General features: G+C 36.4%; 1 protein-coding gene across 1 annotated transcript in view; it reads right to left on the minus strand.

Annotated features, from left to right (window-relative positions):
* LOC115210819 overlaps positions 1–18,134 on the minus strand; it is a 119,751-nt gene that overhangs the window by 30,369 nt on the left and 71,248 nt on the right. The window lies entirely within an intron of this gene.

Raw genomic sequence — 18,134 nt, forward strand, 5'->3', positions numbered from 1 at the left:
TTCCGTATAACGCATTTGCACTCAGTTCCCTTTATCCAATTTTGCTTACGTGACATGCTAAAATAAATTTTTCTGAGAAATACTGTTGTAGAATTAAACAGGACCTATGTGATTGCGAAACGTTATATATTCATCCTGGTTAGAGATAATGCATCATATCTCATTGAATAACTACGTCATAGACCGGTACTCAATCACTTTAACCATCTCAAATTATTTGATAACCTTAGATATAGCACCTACGTCATCGGAAATAATGTCATATCACTTGGCGCACGGGTATCATTGTCATATATGTCTGTAACATGTTTATTTCAACCTACTCGTTCAGCCTCGTGTATAACGCTAATATTACGTCAGTCTTTGCGATACACACTTCTCACCACCTTTACTAAAGAGTAAATTTATTTAATAAAATCGCCATTGGTTTCAACCACGGCCTCCACACGACAATGGAATCTCCTGCAACTTTTCTGGACGGTCTCCTTGTTCAAGTTGGTGAATGCTGCCGTAATCCTTGCCATCAGCTCATCTTTGGTGTTACAAGGAGTTTTGTTGGTCTCTCACTCAACTGTGGCCCCCACATAATAGTAAAGGGGGTTGGAATCTGGGGAGTTATGTGGCCAGATGCTAGGGGTGATGTGGCCGCAGAAATTGTCTGACAGCCGCGACTGGGTTTTCTGTTTGTGTGGTAGGGTGCAGAGTCCTGTTGCCAGACATAGAGTCTTCCAACAGCCACCCTCTTGACTCAGGGCAGCACTAACTTCACCAGGCACTTGATGTAGGCCTCCATGTTGAGTCTGAGACCGTGTGGAAAGATGAATGGAAGCATAACGTCGCCATCACTAGTGATCACTCCAAACACCATGATATTGACTGGATGTTCGATTTTTACCGCTTTTGAAACTCAAGCACCCTCACAGAGTGAACTGCGTCATGGTGTTGTTTTTCTCACAGATAGTGCCCAGCTGAGCCTACTATACTATGTAGTCGACCAAATCAAAAACAAACAACGTGTATTCGTGAAAATAAAAATATATAATGGTGATAGTTTACTAATCGAACACGGTATATATATATATATATATATATATATATATATATATATATATGTATGTGTGTGTGTTGCTCGGCCCGTGGCTATAATAGAAGACACTTACCCAAGACGCCACGCAGTAGGATGAACCCGGAACCACGTGTTTTGTAAGCAAGCTACTTACCATACAGTCACTACATACATTCATACACAGATGCACATATATATGTATATGCCCATACATACAAACTCATATATTCATATATACATACATACATCTATATATACATATAGACACAAACATACGAGGAGAGTCACACACACACATATTTGTAAAAAAAAATACATAAACACAAACATATACGTATATATGTGTGTATATATAAATATATATAAATATATATATACATACACACATATATATATACAGTGGGGGGAAATAAATATTCGTAAATGTAAAAATACTTTATTTAATTTCTAATGAACATAAATGGGATATACCAATACTATATATGCATACACATGCATAAACTAAGACTATGCAAAAGAAACTAATAAATTATAGTAACTAATAAATTTATATACACTTATAAATATTTAGGGGTGAAAAAAGTATTCGTATAGAATAAATTTATGATTTTCTATGCCTCAAAATACTGTTAAAATTTTTTTTTTCCTAGAACTTTCTCGTTTGTTCCAATAATCTTATCAGCTGTCATTTTTAAGTATCAGAACACTAGCTTCTTCATTCAGCATTGAGACAACATAAAGTAGTATTGTAATAATGGCGAAAAGCAAAGAACTCACAAATTCAGTGAAAAACATAATTATTGAACAGTGGAAAGCAAGTAAAAGTTACAGGAAAACATCAATGGCCCTTTGTATTCCATTTTCTACCATATCTTGATTTATTCAAAGAAAATAAAAAATCGGGAACTGTTGAAAACAGAATACGATCAAGTGCACCACACAAGATTTCCCCTAGATCTTTAATAAAAATGAAGCGAAGAAACGAAATAACGCAATGATCACCAGAAAGGAGTTGCAAGAAGATTTTTTAGCTTCAGGGACTAGTGTTACACTACGAACAATCAGTAATGAACTTCATAGGAATGAACTGAAATCACGCTCTCCTAGAAAAACTCCGCTGTTGACTAAAAGGCATAGAGATGCCCGTTTAAAATTTGTTTATGAACATAAAGATAAATCTGATACATTCTGGGAAAATGTTCTATGGACAGACAAGTTGAAAATTGAATTGTGTGGATGAAATTCGCGTAGCCATGTTCGGAGGAAAGATGGTACCGCCTATTCGCCGAAGAACACAATTCCTACCGAAAAGTTTGGAGGTGGCAACATCATGGTGTGGGGGTGTTCCTCTGCAAATGTTACTGGCATTTTACATGTGATAGATTGTAGAATGAATGCAGACATGTACTAAAATATTTTGAACAATGATTTATGGGACTCTGTAGAAAAGCTCAAGCTTTGTGAATGGTGGGTTTTACAACAGGATAACGATCCTAAGCACACGGCGAAGTCTACCAAAAAATGGATTGTAGATCACGATAACGGCCACGATAGAATGGCCACTTGAACCCCATTGAAAATTTGTGGTGTTATTTGAAAATTAAAATTCATTCAAGAGCCCCAACGTGCATTGCAGATTTGAAGAAAATTTGTCAAGAAGAATGGGAAAAAATTCCTAAAGAATTATATATATATACGAATATTTATTTCCCTCCACTGTATATATATATAAAATATATTTATAAAGAAATCCGAAAGGTATTTTGAGTTACGGATAGAAAGTTACCACGTTAGGCTCATAGTATAATTACTAATTACTGTATATAATATATATTATAATGATACTTATTGTCCGTTCTGAAGCGACAATTTTTAAATCAGAGAATAAATATCGTTATGATATATATTGTATACACTTATTTATATATATATATATATATATATATAATATATATATATATATATATATATATATATGAATAAATAAATGGAGTTTAACGCAGATATAAATCAAATATTTTTACTTTCGACACATGTTTCGAAAATTCCACTGATATTATTCAAAAGAATATATGGTATAAAACAATGCAATCTTCTCGGCCCTAGGCTGTAGTAGAAGACAGGTGCCCAAGATGCCACGCAGTGGGACTGAACCTGGAGCCATGTGGTTTTGAAACAAGCTTCTTACCACACGCACACATACGCATATATCAGAAGCTTGCTTCCCAACCATATTGTTTCGGGACCACTCCCACTGCGTGACACATTGGTCAAGTGTCTTCTACCATGGTCTTGTACACTTCCTATATTTTACTGTAGTCCCAACTCTATCCCCTACACATTGCTTTTTGCACATTATGTATCCCCACTCTTATCACCCTGATTAACTTATGAACAAAAATATATTGTTGAAAACTTTAATCATCATCTAATGTTGTTGGTGTTACTGTCTAGATCACGTCAGTCCTGGTCGGATACACCTTAGACCAAAGGGTAAAAATAATTAGCGGCATTTAGTCCGTTTTTACGTTCTGAGTTCAAATTCCGCCAAAGCTGATTGTGCCTTTCATTCTTTCGAAGTCAATAAAATAATTACTAGTTGAACACTGAGCTCAATGAAATCGATTTACCCGGCTCCCCGAAATGTCTGTTATTGTGCCAAAAATTTGAAATCACCATTGAAGCCGGCAGTTTGTGTTGAGGGTAATTTGACTACCACTTCTAGTAATCCAAGCGATGATGTACCAGTTCACTCCGATTGTCCTTACACGCCTAGGTGACCATTCTTGCACAAGGAAAGATCCGAACCTCTGATTCGGTGTTCCAGCTAAGACCTTCACGTGACGAACCTGTTCCTGCTGATAAGAATGGATTTAGATGGGGCATAGCTCGAAAAAGATGGGCTTTTAAAATTATTTAGTCGTAGGAGCTGTTTGTCTTTTTGTTCTCTTTTAAAAGTATGTAGGAGACACCTTGGTCCTCGTAAGTTCTTGTAACAGTATTATTGAACTATTCTTTATTTCATATCTTATACAATTAGTCTGAGAATACCGACTCCTCACTAAACTATTGTCACAGAAGTACCGCAGCCCAGCACCGGAAGATAACGAAACTAATCTGCAAAAGAATGTGTTGATTTCTACACTTAATATGGCGTAGTGGTTAAGAGCGCGGACTACCAACTCCAAGATTCCGAGTTCGATTCAAGACAGTGACCTGAATAATAATAATGGTAATGATGATGATGATGATAATAATAATAATAATAATAATAATAATAATAACATCGAAAAGTACCTTAGGAATGAGAACCCAGGTTCGAAATTTCCCCAAGACACCCGATGAAGGCTGGAGGGTATATCAGCCGAAACGTTGTGTTAACAACAAACAAGATGAGGACAAATATCCGTCAAATGTAAATTATGTAAATAATGTACATAATTCCTCACCTCTTAAATATAGAACTGTATCACTTAATTGTTGTTCATTTGTATTCTTTAGAGCAACGTTAATTATTTCAAGTGAGAATCGTTGCTAAAAAATAATGCAATGCTGTTGTCCTGACACGACTCACCCACCATCCTCTTACCTGTCTGTCTAATCTTTGATCTCTTCGCATTTTGATGGATTGAGCAACGTTATTTCTGCAAAGATAGCAAAGAGCATTGTATACTCTTGTCGCATTTTCTCATGAAAATATTAAATCAAAACCTCTGTGGTTTGTATGTTTGGTCATCCAGCTGAAAATGCGGGACCATTTCAGTATCTTGGATGAAGTGACGTAATATTGGTATGTTTGGAGAAAGTGGCACCATATTGGCATAGAGTTAAGAAGTAACATCAAGAAGTAACATCAGGATATATCAGGAAGTGAAATCAGACGTGGTTTATCTTAGGTTATTTATATTTTAGAAAATCACTGTAACAGAAGAAAGCAGTATTTATACTGCGAAGTAGTGTTTAACACCATCTAAACACGAGTGTTTCTTAGGACTCGACAATACAGCTATTTTAACTCCAGCATGACGCCTCCTCCAGGTGATTATTCAGTGTAGTTTGCACTCGATATATATTGCAAGCGGGGAGAGAACTCCATACTACTAGACCGTATTGTTTCGACCTTCTTATTGTTATCCTCGGGAGTACTTGTCTGCTAGACATAGCAGTAGTTCGCTCCTGCCCACAATATACAGAAAATAAGTGACATAATTGATCTTGCAACAGACAAACTAGCTAGTTAAGAATATCTCTATTTTAACTCCAAGAGGAAGCATCCTCTAGCTGCTTATTCAGTGCTCTCTGCACTCGATATATATTACAAGCGGGAAGAGAACACATCACTATTTACATTTTCTTATTTTATTTGTTCATGGGTTAGAGATTAAAAGGCAGCGTTCATGATGTATTCAACGGCCTCTGTGCTGTGTGGGAGACGGTGAGGAAGTGATCTTCAAACTGGAAACACATCCAGGGATATTATAAGCGAACCTTAGAAATAATACGTTAGAATATTGAACATTGAGAATTAAATGTACATGCAAGAGCAGCGGAACGAAAATTGGTAAATATAAAATGGCTGCAACCCTACTGGTCATGGATGGAGTAAAGATTATTTGCCAACATAACATAGCAGTCCTGGTTTAGGACGAATGTTGCTGTAATTTAGCCCCAGGAGACATCCTCTCCAGCTGGTTATACGACACGATCTGCCATGTTATTTTGGCAAACAATCTTTATTCCAAAGTACTGTTGCTGAATATCTCTTGTTGTGAGATTTAAAAATAGTAATTTTTCTACCGATCACGTTATTTAGTAATTATGGTATTAAAGCAAGCTTAATATTTAGTTGCAGTGTTGCACTCATGACCTCAGGATCATGATTTTGATTATGGGACCAGGCAGTGCATTGAGTTCTTGAGAAAAAACGCTTCTCACAAGTTTCTCCCGTTCGCTCAACTGTGAGTAACTGGCGTCCGTACGGGAGGAATGTTGTATTCTCGATTACTTATACGCTGTGGAAGTCAGAAGGTTGATCCTATCAGTGCTACAGAAAGTTTGTCTCTTAGAGACAGCAAGGATTATTTGGAGGGTTCTGAGCACTTGAAAGACTGCCGAAAACTTGTGGATACCTTAAGGTTACATTTAGTAACCTGCTACCCACATAAATCTTACCAGGAATAAGATCGAACCTGAACCAAACCAATAATAATAATGATAATAATAATAATAATAATAATAATAATAAAATAATAATAATAATAATAATAATAATAATAATAATAATAATAATAATAAAAGTGTAGAATTGGCAACACAATTGAGAGCGACAAATGCAGAATGTGCAGGGAGAGGGGCGAAACGTCTAGGATTGTTGTTGTTGGTGATTATGACGATGATTATGATGATGATGTTGGTGGAGAAACTGATGATGATGTTGATGATGATGATGATGATGATGATGATGATGATGATGATGATGATGATGTAGTGTTTAGTAAGAATACTTGTAAAATAAATGGAATCCTGTAAGTGGCCCCAAAGAAGAGTTAGTGGTAATTTGGCGACATATCATGTCTACTAGTGCCTCTCTACGAATAATAGTTTTGAACTATGGAATTGGAAAATGTTTACCCACCCAGAACAAGAGACTAGCTGTTTACGGCTTCAAACAGATTTAAGTGATTTCAATATATATATATATAATATATATATATTTACATGCATGTATGTATGTATGTATGTATGTATGTATGTATGTATGTATGTATGTATGTATGTATATATATATATATATATATATATATATATATATATGTATATATGTATATATATATATATGATATATATATATATATATTATGTATATATATATATATATATAGATATATATATATATATATAATATATATATATTATATATGTATGTATGTATAATGTATATACGTATGCATGTATGTATGTATGTATGTATGTATGTATGTATGTATGTATAGAAAGAGTGATTCTTGTGCTTGGTACGAGGTAAGGGTCAGTATACACATAAATTGAACCTTCTTGGTGGTCAATTGTACTACTAGAAATAGCAGCCGATTCAACCTCCCCCACTAAAAAAAATTCACAATATTATCTTGAAAAGGAAATATTGAATTATTTAGTGGAAGAAAAGATGGTTTGGTCACGCCAGGAGAGTCTTTGATCATACGACTGCTCATTCAGAGTCGCCGAGGCTTATCTCCATCTGTAACTTTTATTTTAAAAATTCTCATACAGAAGAACTTAATAATGGATCAGCTTTAAAATTTCAACTATATTGAGCAGAAAGATCGATCAATAAACAACCAATCGTTCTGTAGATTATACTACTAGACTGTTCGATAAATACCGATTTGGCAAAAGTAAGAAAATAACCAAAAATAAAGAAAAGAGAAATGTGTAATTTAATTGATAAAAAATGTCTCGCGGGAAGCAAGAGCAGCGAAGAAAGTATGAAAAAGTTGAAAATAACGATCTACAAATAGATACAATGCAAATAAAAAAAAGTGCGAGATAAGATAGAGGAAAGTAAACAGTAAAAGAGCCATGGGATATTTATGATGATTAAACGAAATACAGTGGAATATATAAGAGTCTATCAATAAACTAATCAAGCGAAGTTCAAGAAACGAAAGTGATTTTGAAGTATTCGGTCATCCGTGGAGAAACTTTCTGATCAAAGAAAAATCTGTGCCGCATTTGTAACTTTACTTCTTCAGCCGTCAAAACATAAAACATACACTATATGTGTGTATGCGTGCGTGTGTGAGCGTGCGTGTGTATGTGTGTGTTTGCGTGCGTATATATGTGCATACTAACACAAATATAAATATACACATATATATACATACATGCATATATATATATATAATATATATATATATATATATATATATATATATATATATATTTACATATATAGATATACATACATGCATACATAATTACATAGATGCACATACATACATATAATTGTACACACATACGCATGCATAAGCAGAAACATTCTTAGACATATACTCACTCAAATACGCGCATGTACACACAAGCTCAGTTACAGTTTTCAAATGAATATCGAAATAAATATCATAAGAATGAATAGAGCGAAAAATGTTGTTGTTGTTGTTTTTGTTGCTGTTGTTGTTGTTGTTGTTGTTGTTGTTGTTGTTGTTGTTGTTGCTGTTATTATTATTATTATTATTATTATTATTATTATTATCATTGCGTTTGCACAACTTCTAACGCTGGAGATGTACTACAATATCAGCTGTTCACTACCAGTGAACTAAAGTAACACCTCTTATTTTTCGATCACCTTCCGGAATATTCGAGCAGTTCCAAGCAGTACTGTTTCCTGCAAATGTTCCACCCTTATTGCAGCCCCTATTTGTTCTTTGTACTTCTCAAGATTTTTACTAACTGTTCCCAGGGCTCCGATAATTATTGGTACCACTTCCACCTTTTTCATCAACCACAACAGCTTTACCTCCCAAGCTAACTTGTCATACCTGTCGAATTTTCTTTCTTCCTTATCGCATACCTTGATGTCAGCTGGGCTTGCTACGTCTATCATCCAGCATAGTTTGTTTTCTTTCTCAATTAAGACTATGTCTGTCTTCCTATTCCCTATCTCATGGTCGCACTGAATCATAAAATCCCACTGGATCTTTGCATTATCATTTTCGATGATGCCTTCGGGTTTGTGTTCGTGCCAAATTTTTTTCTTTGTTAAGTCCATACTTGTTGCAGAGTGTCCAATAGACAAGCCTGGCTATATTGTCGTGGCGTCTCTTATAATTCTTCTTGGCAAGTGGCTACATTGGCTGGTAATATGCCATACAGTTTCACCTTTTTGTCCACAGATTCTGCACTTATCACTTTCTGATGTGTTGCCTACTCTGTATTTTAGGTAGGTAATTCTTAATGCTTATTATTATTATTATTATTATTATTATTATTATTATTATTATTATTATTATTATTATTATCATTATTATTATTATTACCTCTGCCTTAGCGAAGACGGAGGTATTGCTTTTCAGTCGTGTTTGTTTGTTTATCCGTGGACAAGATATCTCAAGAACAGCGGGATGGATTCGGATGAAACTTTCAGGGATGCTTAGCATCGTGACTGACACGAACTGATTAGATTTTCGGATCGATCTGGTACCAGACAAGGATTCTACATCATTTTCCATGTTTTTTTAAAACCCAGAATGTATCGACAGGCGAAATATCGTTAAGCATTTCGTCCATCACACTAACGATTCTGTCAGCTCACCGCCTTAGTAGTAGTAGTAGTAGTAGTAGTAGTAGTAGTAGTAGTAGTAGCAATTGATTACATTAATAATAATGTTTTCAACTATCTCACAAGGCCCGCAATTTCGGGTGAGGGGCTAAGTAAATTACATCGACCAGAAGATAGGGGAGCAATTTGGTTTTCGGAGTAATATCTGGTTAGAAGAAGTCAAAGAGAAAGAGAGTATACCCCAGCGTGAAGAAGCGAAAGAAGAGTTCAGTGACATGGAGATACAAGAAGACATAATCATAACGTTGCAAGATATACAAGCAGGAATTGATCAGATGAAAAATTGAATGCCAGCTGGCCTGAATCTAGTTCAGGATGTTCTAAGGATTGGTGAATTTGTATCTTAGGCTAAAAAAGCTCTTGCAAGACTGTGTATGCCAAGGAAATATATCAATATGGATAGTCAAAGGAAGAATCGTGCTGATCCAGAATGATCCAGCCAGAGATGCTGAGGTTAGTAACTATCATCCGATTGCCTGTTTTCCTGTGATGTGGAAGCTTCTAACTGGAATAATTGAGATAAAGAGTCTCTATAACCATCTTGAAAGAAATGAACTGCTGGCAGATAAAGAGAAAAACTGCAAGGAGGAACCCCGACGAATAATTGTCAGTTGCTGGTAAATAAAAGTAATTTTGAGAAACTGTTGGAGAAGATTGACAAGCTTACCAATCGCTTGAATTGACTGTAAGAAGAGTTATTATATTTAGAATCTCCATTCCTGGATTCTAAAATGCCAGAAGATGGTAGGAGCAGCTAAAAATATGATGCATTGATTCAAACGAAATATGAGGAAAGGGAAGACAGCAGATGGAGGGGAAATTGGGCAAGTCAGCATCAGAGAGGGAAACTTTCAAAGAAACTCCGAGTCACCCCTACTTTTTATTGTTGGTATGTTACGACCCACCCTGTTTCAAAGAAGAATGGAGCTGTTACAAACTGCAAAAGAGCATTAGACCAATTAACACCCTGCTTTTTATGGACGATTTGAAGCTTTACAGAATTAGCAGAGGTTAACTGGAACCCTTATTCAGGCTCTATGAATTTTCTCCCATAACATCCAAATGTATTTGTTATAAATAAATCCATTGTTCTTGACACGAAAGAAAGGGCAAAAAGTACCAGCAGAGGGGTACAACGTCCAGACGATGAGAGTATATGAGACGTGAAAGGAGACGTTTACTAGTATCTTGGTATTTTACAATTAAGCCAGCTGATGAACACTACGATGAAGGAAAAGATTTTTTCTGAACATAGCAATGAAAAAGTTATGTTAATGAATGACGGCAACCTGATCAAAGTGAACTACAAATGTGGTACACCACTACGCGTGAAATGTTGAATGGACGAAGGAGGGATGGTCAGTATGGATAGAGAAGTCAGAAAGATAATGGCCATGCATGGGTGTCTTCATGTAATCCTTTATACTGCTAGAATCCGAAGAAGAATTCCTTCTGTTTGAGGAGTCTTGTCACCAAACCTCAAAAGAGCATCCCTGTAAGTTAATGTAGCATGCAATAACTTTTTAATAATAATAATAATAATATAATAATAATAATAATAATAATAATAATAATAATAATAATAATAAATGCCCTGATGCAGTATCAGGCAGTGGTTCTCATAGCTTCTGATCTTAACTGGTTGGAAGTGTTATCATGCACATTGTTTTGTCTTGGTATAAAAGATGGCCTACAGCAAATATTCTGCTCAATACCACGGATTTTCTTGTCACTTACTTGACCATAACCAGTTGAGCATGTCCCTTAGTGGCTGACGATATGTGCATCTCTGATCACGAGCATAAGTAGTGGGGGAGCATCACAGCCATGTGTTGAAGGGGATTCTTTGGGGTTTGAATAATTCACGTCTGGAAACATGGGTGTTTCGTTCAATATCCTTAAATAACCCTTATTCAGGGACCTTTTGAATGGGATGGGCTACTCAACCTAAAGAAAACTCTAACTGGGCCCCACCTTCAAGGTCATGCAGTGTTTATCTTGATATGAGATCATCATGTCGCGCACATATGGTTGTGATGCATGTGCTTATCAGACGGGTAGTCATGATGGGTATTCTGGGCTTCGTATATTTTATCCCAGTGTCACTTTGATAGCATGCACGGCTCTCGCACTCCATTCTACTACAATTACAACTACAACAGCAAGAACAACAACAACAACTACTACTCCTACTCCTACTACTACTAATGATAATAATTATTATTATTATAATAAATCGACAAGAAAGAACATGTTTGATGATCGACATAGCATGCCCCGGTGACAACAGGATCAATGTACATTGACTGTCCAAATTGGCCTCCGCAGGTGGCTGCGGAGATCATAACCCAAAAAGAACTTTTTGAGGTCATGGTGACCTTTGGAAAAGAAGAATTTGCTTTTCTCTTTCCGGGTTCCGACCTGCAGGAGGCAGGGAACTTATGCGGGGGCTCGGATGAGAAAAAGGAAGAGTAAGAAAAAGTTTGTAATTTTTGCGATTTTTTGTGTAAAATTCAATAAAAGAACAGTGATTTCGAGGGGTTATTTGTCGGCGGGCGCCGGTGCCCTTCCCATTTTTGTTCATCAATATCATTTTTACCTCATTAATGTCTTTGTCCAGCCCGCAGCTACTTATCTGTGTACGGCTTTCATGGCCAATTTGATGAATAAAGGTAGCTTGCTGACCAACCACATGATTCCGGGTTCAGTCCCACTGCGTGGTACCTTTGGCAAATGTCTTCTACTATAGTCTCGGGCCGACCAAAGCCTTGTAAGAGGATTTGGTAGACGGAATCTGAAAAGCCCGTCGTATGTATGTATGTATGTATGTATGTATGTATGTATGTATGCATATATATATATATATATATATATATATATATATGTATGTATGTATGTATATGCATTTGTGTGCCTGTGTTTGTCCCCCAAAATTGCTTGACAGCCGATGCTGGTGTGTTTACGTCTCCGTATCTTAGCGGCCTGGCAAAAGAGACCGATAGAATAAGTACTAGGCTTAAAAAGAATAAGTCCTGAGGTCGATTTGCTCGACTAAAAGCGGTACTCCAGCATGGCCACAGTCAAATGACTGAAACAATTAAAAGAGTAAAAATGAGTAAAAAGAGTGTCACGTGACTGAGAAGTGTTGCAGATTTGAAGCAAGAAAGGGGCCAATATAATCAGAGAGGGGATTCTGAACCCGGTTGAGGTGATCCAAGTGACAAATAGTACGCCTACACTATTATAAAAACAGCATTTCATACAAAGACGAATTGGGGGACTTGTAAAGATACACAAAGTGCCTCGGATATGAGATAGTTCTTTGATCTATATAATGACCCCACCTTACGAAAAGCAGACCTACAAAGTGACTGTATGCAGGAAAATCAGATGATAAATTAAAATCAATCAATTCCAAAGAAGACCTTTCCTTCGGTAGTTGGACTACCTCACTATGTGATAGTTCTGTGTACACTTTCCACACCATCTCCAAACTGTATGTTTATTATATTTATAGACAGACAACAGTCATCAACTAGACATCTGCGGCTTTTCCAACCTGATTTCGATGTTCTGTCGTCCTTCTCCGTCCCACACCTCTCATCGTCTTCCTACCGTTCTTGAACCACTTGTGCCAGCAGTGGTTCGTGCAAGTTAATCCATAAGCAATATGAAGCATTTCACAAGTTTTTGTCACGATTTTTACCCAACTTAAAACAAATTTTTTATTGCATAGTGAGCTTCCATATTGTCATTACATCCCAACTACATTCTGCGAACAAGTCAGCTGTGGTTCCAGCCGTCTCCTTCAAGCTGGAATAACGAAAGTTGACGGGTCAGCTTAGTAGATGTATAGTAAATGATACACTAAGAGTACAATAATGTTGGATATATATAACTACCTCCACAAAAAGAAAAAGAGTCAAGACCTTTGAATTCTCAACACTCATAAGTGGTAAACATAATTATTATGTATTTTTACAGGTTCAGCCCCACTGTAGGGCACCTTGGGCAAGTGTCTTCTACTATAGCCTCGGGCCGACTAAAACCTTGTGAGAGGATTTGGTAGACGGAAACTGAAGGAAGCCCGTCGTATATATGCATATGTATATATATGTGCGTGTGTTTGTTCCCCCCAAATCGCTTGACAACCGGTAACTTAGCGGTTCGGCAAAAGAGACCGATAGAATAAGTACTAGGCTTACAAAGAATAAGTCCTGGGGAGATTTCCTCGACTAAAGGCGGTGCTCCAGCATGGCCATAGTCAAATGACTGAAACAAGTAAAAGAGTAAAAGAGTAAGTAGGGAAGAAAAAGGAGAAAGCAAATCATCATCATCACCATAATCATCATCATCCTCATCACCATCATAATCATCACCATCATCATCATCATCATAACCATCATCATCATCACCATCACCATCACCATCACCATCATCATCATCATCATCATCATCACCATCATAATCATCATCATCCTAATCATCATCATAATCATCATCATCATAACCATCATCATCATCACCATTATAATAATAATAATAATAATACCATCATCATCATCATCATCATCATCATCATCATCATCATCATCATCATCACCTCACCATCATCATCAACATCACCATCATAATCATCATCATCCTCACAATCATCATCATCACCACCATCATCATCAACATCACCATCATAATAATCATCATCATCACAATTATCATCATCATCATCATCATCATCATCATCATCATCATCATCATCACCATCGTCGTCGTCGTTAGCCGCAGCAGTGGGAGGAGTCGCATTATCAAGATGATGTCGGGAGCAACAAATATAAAAATGTCAGAACCAGAAAAAACAAAAGGAAGATGTACAATACACAAATATGTGATAAATACAGGGATATATGCAGTGAATCTATAGAAATAGATATATAGAATAAAAACTGAAAAAGGGAATCTTGAAAACATTAAGTAAAAAACTGTCTCTAGTCGATGCCAAGCACGACGAAACAAACAGACAGACATGGGTGAATCATTAGAAATATCGAGTCTAGCAATTTATTGATGAAAAACCTGGCAAAAGACATCTTCAATTTTAGCTAAACTATCAATATCTGGCCATTAATGATATTATATAATGGAAATTATATACTTAGAGGCTAATAGCAATGGCGGATTGGTAGATTGGGTATTTAACCGGCGTCAATAAACAATCACATCACTGAACTGATGGAATCTATTCCTATTTTTGCTATACCTGCTTATTAAGGTCTGTGAAAAGTTCAAAGTGTGTCTAGCAAAATCTATACCTAAAAATGGCCGACATGCAATATTGTAGCATTTGTGTATATATATATTGATGAATAAATCAAAGTAAATCGATGAGATATCTGTATTAAACGTAACGAAGAGGGGGAAAATTATGCTCAGTAACCAGAATTTGACTCACTGAAACCCTATAACTAAATAATCTTTGATAAGGAATTCGTAATCTAATAAATAAAAGATGCCTGAATCGTATATGACGGCGATACAACGAAGTAAGTCCTACTGCGTAAAGTCTAAGTGAGCACGTGACCTGTTGTAAGTTGAACAGAAACAAATCCTGGAATCACATCTTAGTGATTTCGAAAACATCATAGTTTGGATAGGATGGGTAACATTGTGGGTGACAAAGCAGAGAAAATTGACGATCTACTGATAAGGAGGAATGTTCTTGAAATTTGAGATTTGTCTTCAAACCTCAAGATATAACCCTGCTAATTAAACTAGGATGAACTAGCTTAATGATGATGATAACGAAGATGATGATTATAACGATGATGATGATGATGATGATATTAAATAATAATGATAATAATAATGGTTTCAAATTTTAACACAAGGTCATTGATTTCGGGGCAGGAGGTTTGTCAATTATATCGACCCCGAAAGGATGAAAGGCAAAGTCGACCTCGGCGGAAATTGAACCCAGAACGTGTAGACAGACGAAATACCTATTTCTTTACTACCCACAAGGGGCTAAACACAGAGAGGACAAACAAGAACAGACAAACGGATTAAGTCGATTATATCGACCCCAGTGCGTAACTGGTACTCATTTAATCGATCCTGAAAGGATTAAAGGCAAAGTCGACCTCGGCGGAATTTGAACTCAGAACGTAACGGCAGACGAAATACCGCTAAGCATTTCGTCCGGCGTGCTAACGATTTTGCCAGCTTGCCGCCTTAAAATAATAATAACAAGAGCACTCAGAGAGCGCAAGTCTCCACCAAGACAACAACAACGTCCTCTCAACGATTAGCTGGAGATGATTTTTAAAAGGAGAATATCTGAAATAAACTTGACTGCTCTCACAAACGAAAATACTAAAAATGAACACGACAGCTCTCAAAAATTAAGTAAAAAAAAAAAAAACAGGGAAATAATCCAGAATCCTTGTCCGATACCGGATCGATTCCAAATTTAATCAATTTGTGCCAGTCACAAGGCCAAACATCCCTGAATGTTTCATCCGAATCCATCCAACGGTTCTTGAGATATCTTATCCACTGATAAACAAACAAATACGACTGAAACAATACCTCTGCCTTCGCTAAGGCGGAGTTAGTAATAATTGTAGGTGCTAGAGCCTAACAGACCGGACCTAGTGGTGGTGGACAAGAGCACCACGTATGCTATATATTTGATGTCACATGCTTCTTTGACCCACGAATAGTCAAGAAGGAAGGCGAAAAGATAAACAGATACAACCCTCTTAAGTACGAAATAGACCGGTTGTGGAAAATGAACAAGGTGAAGATAGTGCTAATTATTGTTGGGTCCTTGAGAACAGTATCAGAAGGCATCAAGAAGAAAAGAAAGGAAATTGGAATAGAGTGACGAACAGAACTGTTACAAAAGGTTTGCCTTCTTGGCAGTCAAAATAATCAGGAAAGTATTAGATTGCTGAAAAGAACGAATAGCATGGTACCGTAGGCTGCGAGTAGTAAGCCCGCTACGCATACAAGACTCCTGGAGCCCCAACAAAACCAGTGATAAAGAGAAATAATAATAATAATAATAATAACAGATAGCGCAAAGCTCCGCCAAGGTAACATCAACGTCCTCTCAACGATTAGCCGGAGAAGATTTTTAAGATGAGGTATATCTGAAATAAACTCGACTGCTCTCACAAATGAGAATACTAAAAATGATTACGACCGCTCTAAAAAATTAAGTAAAACAAAAAACAGAAAAAATAATCCAGAATCCTTGTCCGGTACCTGATCGATCCCAAAATCTAGTCATGTGGTGCGAGTCACGAGGTCAACCATCCCTGAAGGAATATATTCAGACATGACAGAGTTGGGGGCCTACATACACTGGAAGCTATGCCAACACTATGGAATAACAATAGAAAAAAGATGGTTTAAGCACACGCCAGAAAAGGTCAGAGAAAACGAGAAAGCAACCCTAATATGGAATATGCCAATACACACAGATCGAGAAATTAAGGCCAATAGGCCGGATATAGTTGTCAGATATCACAAAAAATGCATTCTAATCGATGTATCAATACCAAAAGGTGACAACGTTTCCCTAAAAAAAGAAAATTGGAGCAAATTTCAAAATATCGAGACATGGAAACAGAGATAAATCGAACGAGGAGTCTAAGAGCAGAAACAATTCCTATCATAGTGAACACATTACAGAAAATAGCACTACTAGGCACCGCACACATTAAAGTAAAACACTTTCAATACAGTAACAATAAGAGCATCACAAAAACACACGGCACATAGCCAAGGTACACATACCTGTGCTCGGTACTGCAGTGAAAGCACGTGATAAAAATAAGACTACTGAATAATAATAATAATAATAATAATAATAATAATAATAATAATAATAATAATAATAATAATAATAATAATAATAATAATAATAATAACATCTGTCCTGACGGAATATACCTATAGTTTTTTTAATAGACAGCAGCATATTCCCTAATGAACAGAAAGGATATAAATGTGGATCCTATGGTTGTAAAGATCAACTACTCATCAATAAGATGATCTTAGAAGATTGTCACGAACGACACAAAAACTTGTCAATAGCCTGGATAGACTATAAAAAGGCTTTTAATAGCCTACCACATAGCTGGATTAAGAAATGCCTAGAAATGTATAAAATAGCGCATATTTTGAGAAACTTTTTGTCTGTAAGTATGAGATCATGGAGAACCACACTAACTTTGAAGAGTTACGATGAATCTCTAAATGCTGGTGATGTAAAAATTTCATGTGGCATTTTCCAGGGTGACTCACTATCACCACTCCTCTTTTGTTTAGCCTTAATACCTACCTTTCTCAAAATTGCTCAATGACGCACAGTACGGATATACAATGTTTGATAAAAAATAAATCATCTCATTTACATGGATGATTTAAAGTTCTTTGCAAAAATGACCAACAACTACAGAGATTACAAGCAATTGTTAAACAATTCAATGATGACATCAGGATGCAATTTGGCCTCGATAAATATGCAAAAGCTAGCTTTATCAAAAAAATGGCAGAAACATCTAACGTTAACCTTGACCAGCAGAATGTCATAAAAGAGTTAGACCCAAGGGAGAGATACAAGTACCTAGGGGTAATTGAAGGGGATGGAATAAGGCATTCAGTGATGAAGGTAAGGATCAGGAGAGAATGTTATCGCAGAGTAAGAGCAATACTCAAGAC

This window comes from Octopus sinensis, linkage group LG4 (genome assembly GCF_006345805.1).
Source record: "Octopus sinensis linkage group LG4, ASM634580v1, whole genome shotgun sequence".
NCBI classification, from domain to species: domain Eukaryota; kingdom Metazoa; phylum Mollusca; class Cephalopoda; order Octopoda; family Octopodidae; genus Octopus; species Octopus sinensis.